This window comes from Brassica napus, chromosome C3 (assembly GCF_020379485.1).
Source record: "Brassica napus cultivar Da-Ae chromosome C3, Da-Ae, whole genome shotgun sequence".
NCBI classification, from domain to species: Eukaryota; Viridiplantae; Streptophyta; class Magnoliopsida; order Brassicales; family Brassicaceae; genus Brassica; species Brassica napus.
In genome coordinates this window covers 57960258-57965732 of record NC_063446.1, presented here as the reverse complement: position 1 = coordinate 57965732, position 5475 = coordinate 57960258, and the positions used below count along the sequence as shown (strand labels likewise).

Below are 5475 nucleotides of genomic sequence, written 5' to 3'. Positions count from 1 at the left end.
TTTTTATGATCAAGATTAGTTTGTATAATTATATTGTATTTTATTCAATCATAACTTTTTACCTCCGCTTTTTGCTTCAAATCGACCAACAAAAAAAATCTTAGTATCATCTCCATCTTAATATCATCTCCAAATATAAGAAGGAAACATAATATTTATAAATCGTAATGTATTCAAAGTGACAAAAGAAGTAAACATAATATTTGTCATTGGTGAGTGAAGGCGTAAATTTAGCACCGAATAATTATATACATGGATTTTCATTGATTATAGTAATACTCACTAATGCTTCACTTCAGTGTTTTTTTTCACAAACTTCAGTGTATTTTTTATTTAGAAATTGACCGAAATGACACTCAAAAATGGAAAGAATTTTTTTTTTTTTTTTATGAAACACTGTTTTTATGATCAAAATAACACCCAAATATGAAAATTATCTAACTAACACCGATTTTTTTTTTTTGAAAATGACTAAAATGACACTCAAAGATGAGAAAAAATATTTTGCTCTTGTTTTTCTTTTATGAAACACTGTTTTTATGACTAAAATAACACCCAAATACAAAAATAATCTAATAACACCAATTTTGTTTTTTTGAAAATGACTAAAGTGACACCCAAAGATGGAAAAAAAATTCTTTAGTTTTTGATCTTTTTTTTTTTTTTTTTCTGAAACACTGTTATTATGACCAAAATGACACCCAAACATAGGGGTGTTCAATCTGGATATCGGTTCGGTTTCGGTTCGATTTTTTCGGTTTTTCGGTATTTCGATTAGTAAAATATAACTACCATTTTAAATCCATATTTACTTCGGTCCGGTTCGGTTTATATACCGTCGGTTTTCGGTTTATTCGGTTTTATACCAAAAAACATAATTCTTTATTTTAGGATCATATTATATGAATTTTAGAGTCTTGTTGTCAACACATTCATTTATTAAAAAAATATTATAAGTTTAAATAAAAGAACAAAAATAAAAAATGTTTCTATCATCTAATAAAATAATCAAATCTATAATTAAAATAAAAGCTCAAAATTTTGATAATAAAAATAAAAAACAAAAAATAAAACAGAAGCACGAAGCACAAAAAATAAGTTATTATATTCTTTCATATTTAGCGTTCATCAAAGTCATGTTTCTTCTATTAAACACGAAACTCTATTCGTTTATAGATAAAAAAATTGTGAAGAATTTTCACTAATTGTTATCATCAAATTTATAATCTTTATTTCAATTTAGTCAATGCTAAATTAAAGCAAAAAGATCAAAAGAAGACTAAGAAAATAAGAAGCATGTTTGCGATGAATTGTTATTTAATTATAGTTCAAGTATTTTACAAATTAGGACTATTTTATTACTGTAAAAAATATGGTAATAGTTATTAGCAACAAAATTAACTTATGATTTTCATACGTTGTTATAAAATATATACATATTTACATGTTTCTATTTTTTGATCGGTTTTATTCGGTTTATTCGGTTTTATCGGTTATATACCGAACCATATCCAAATCCTACGGTTTTTTAAAAATCATATCCATTCGGTTTGTATGGTATATACCAAATCCAAACCATATTATCTATTTCGGTTCGGTTCGGTTCGGTACGGCTCGGTTTTGCCATATTGAATAGCCCTAAACATGAAAATGATCTAACTAGCACCATTTTTTTTTTAAATGAACAAAATGACACTCAAAGATGGAAAAGTAAAAAAAAATCTTTTTTTTTTGTTTATGAAACACTGTTTTTTATGAACGAAGACACACTTTGCAAACTTTATTACACAAATATTACATATAATCAGCATCATTACTATATAAACAAATTTTAATTTGTCAAACTTGGTCCGGGAGCATTAACTCTCCTACCAAAATCTTCTTAATACACATGATTATATCATTTATACGAAATCATTACACAATTCCATATATATATCAATCTTCGTGTGAAAAGGAAAGTTAATATTCTTCACAAATGTTGCTTTTTGAAATAATGTAATCGATTTCTTTGCTTATCCTATCTCCTTCTTGCCGAAGCCAACATCTGCTCTCTACCATCTTCTCACGACCATCCTCCAGAGACTCTGTAAGTTAAGTACGATCAATACTAACTCAACATATTATAAAGCACATACGTATACTGATATACCTGATCTATAGTGAATTGGTTGTAGAATCGCTGCACAAGTCAGGAATGGATAACACACCTTCCGAAGAAGTCATAGCACTTGCAGGTAAACAAGTCATCTACTCTTCCTTCTCTGCAATGTCCAATCGAAATGAAACCATGGTTAGATTTCTGTCAATAAATATGTGAATAGTTTATCTAAAAAAATAAATTTTTTTTTTTTTTTTTGGTCAAAAATCTAAAAAAAAAAAAATATATGTGAATAAAACTAAGAATGATAATTAAAATATTGTTTCTTTCTGCATCGCAATATGAATATTGAATATGCTATGTTGCTTTTGAAAACTGTAAATAGTAAACAACAAAATAACTTTATTATTCGTTACTTTTAAGCTAGACTCTACACCTAAGTTTTATAATTGTTTGAATCATTTTGTGGCGTTACTATCTTGGTTGCAAAACGTTAAACAAAGCCTTTATTTACCAAATACTGGCTGGACAATATAAAGAAGAAGTATAGACTAAATATAAAAAAATACTGAGGAATAGTTGCAAAAAACCAACTCCGGTTTACATATGTTTTTATTTTATTACATATGTTTATCGAAATAAACATCACGACCTTCAATTCGTACAGCAATCCAAATTTTTTCAATCAAAAATAAAATACTAAATTTCTAAACTAAACATTTAAATATGAGGGCATATCAAAAAAATAAAACAGGTATGCATTATCAATTATACATTGTAATTTACATATACTTATACTACTATACATGAAATGGCCTGTCTATTAGATTTCAACCGGTTTTGGTTGGTAAAAATAAATAAATAATTTTAGTAAGATTATGCGGAATTTTAGATATATTGTGCGTACAATGAAATAAAAAATAAACTACCCAAATTAATATAATAATATATTATAAAATCTCAAGCATATGTATAATTTTTTTTAAAAAAATTAAATTTTAATATTGAATTAATAATTTATTTTTCCTTTGTTGATATGTAAAGATATTTTTTGTTAAATTTTATTTTAAACTTTTAATATCTCTTAAGATATGCAGTTACAATGTGATTATTTAAAAAAAAAAACTATATAATTAAGATATAATTATATTTTTTCTTATATTATTATTTGTCTTATATATAGGGTTAACTAAATATTTTCTTGAGATCAAAAAACTCAATATACTAATTTTAATTTTTTATTAAAAAGAAAAATTAATTTGTTTCTAATCTCGAGACCATATCTGTAAAATATTATTTATATTTTTTTTGCTGTAATTATAAAATATTATAGACAACTACAAATATATGAAAAATAGAAGAACATTTCAGTAATACTAATTATAAATTTTGTTTTGGTAGCATTAATCTGTGAGGAAATATATATTTTAACTGTCTGGCTATTATATATTTCGTAGGACCAAACAAGTTAATTTTGAAAATATATCCCTGTGTGTAATAATTATAGTTGGAAATACATGTATCTTATTACAATTTATAGTTTCTTTTGTAAAGTTCTAAAGAATGTACGCCCTTAATTAAAATCACATGTTTTATAGTGACATCTCACATGCAACACATTACTCAAAGAATCCACCAACTTCAGGAAGGGATTTCAGTGCGCCCTATCACGGTATGTATAAGAAGTGTTTGGGACATCAGAAAACACCAAACATATAATAGTCAAATTTGCATCGGCTTCATGTGCTACGACCACCACGTAAGCCTTTTATTAAAACTTTAACATATACATATATATGTATTTTTCAATCCAACATATTTGATTTAAACTACTCACTATTTACTTAATTGGTTCGGCGCAACAAAATTTGTTCACATTCATGGACAACTATTTGAAGGTCGGCTCACCGGAAACATTTAGCCAAATGACCCAAAAAATTTAACTGAGGGAGATATATATGAATTTTCAGGATTTTCTGTCATACATAATTCACAACATCGAAAACTCACCCAACTGCCGTATTACATTCAGATCGACCAAAAGACAATAACATCGAAATTTACAGACATCGGTCCAATATTTCCAGTTCACAATTTCTCTCCTCAGAATTACAAAAATCTATTGTGCTTAGCCACTACACCCACCCACTTACTAGGTAAGTAAGTCAGCCCAATATCAATTAAACAAACATGGATGTTTATTCTAACTCAAAAATCAAAATCAATGTGCAGATGTCGTCGGGCAGATACTCTTAATACAAAAAAGAAATCCGTACCACCCATAAATCAATACTGATACCACGATTGGTCTACTGCTGAACAGGTAAGTCTAACACAATAGGTAAAAACGAAATCATAATTCTCTTCATACATACACCTCTATCTCGGGTCGATAATGGTTAAACTCATACTGTGCGACAAGTAAGCAGCAGATTTTAGCATCCTACAAAGCAAGAAAAATAAGAAATTTAAAGTTGTCATCATCACAAGCATAATTCATAAACTTTTCCAAGGTAAATAATTTTTTTAAACACATCAAAAAATAATACAGATCTAAATTTTTTTTTCTCAACAGAACAATAATATCCAATATTTTCCAGGCAAACTACTACTCAGTTCATAACCAGCAACAAATTTCTACTTCAACAAATCAATTGATTACATAAAGCATTTCAAAGAGCGAATAAGAGATCATGCAAAAGCATGCAACAAAGAATGACTTTAATTCATGCATCATTCGGATTATTATTCTCTTTCCCACACAACTTGATACCTAGATTTATTTATATTTTAAACAATTTTATCATTGTTTTTTTTCTTAAAATCTCTTGTTCTCTATAAAATCTAAAACTCAACTTTTGTTTTTCAAACTTTACTAAAAAATTTAAATATATAGAGAATAAATAAAAAAGAAATAATCCGCACGTAGCGGAGACAAATGATCTAATACTTCTAAAGCCTTTAAATCCTACATCATGAACTAAAGTTTGATTAGTTATCTTTGTGGAAAATCATACTTCTGAAGCCTCTGAATTCTACGTTAAGAAAATTATTTTCTCTTTTTTTCTGTTCAACTTAAATGAAAAGATAGTCACTGATACTGATTGATGCAGGTTGTCTAGCGTGCAGGTTGAGTTTGATTCATGAGTACTTTTAAAAAGGTTTAGTAGACGATTAGTATATTGGCAACTGGTCGTGATTTTTCTTTTTATTTTTTCGAGCAACCTGGTCTTGATTCAGTGTTGTGGAAAACCCAAACTCAAAAGAAAAACAAAGTCGGTGATCTTTCCTAGTCATACTTTGAAAGCCTTTAAATTCTACATCAAGAATTAAAAAGTTTGATTAGTTATTTTGGGGAAAATCAATACTCAAAA

General features: G+C 27.3%; 1 long non-coding RNA gene across 1 annotated transcript; it reads right to left on the bottom strand.

Moving 5' to 3' along the window:
- Positions 1-1413: 1413 nt before the first annotated feature.
- Positions 1414-2299, bottom strand: LOC125583404. Its single transcript, XR_007320401.1, has 2 exons — positions 2153-2299; positions 1414-2087 (listed from the first exon to the last, which is right to left on the bottom strand). It is a non-coding gene; the product is annotated as an uncharacterized LOC125583404 (long non-coding RNA).
- Positions 2300-5475: the final 3176 nt, after the last annotated feature.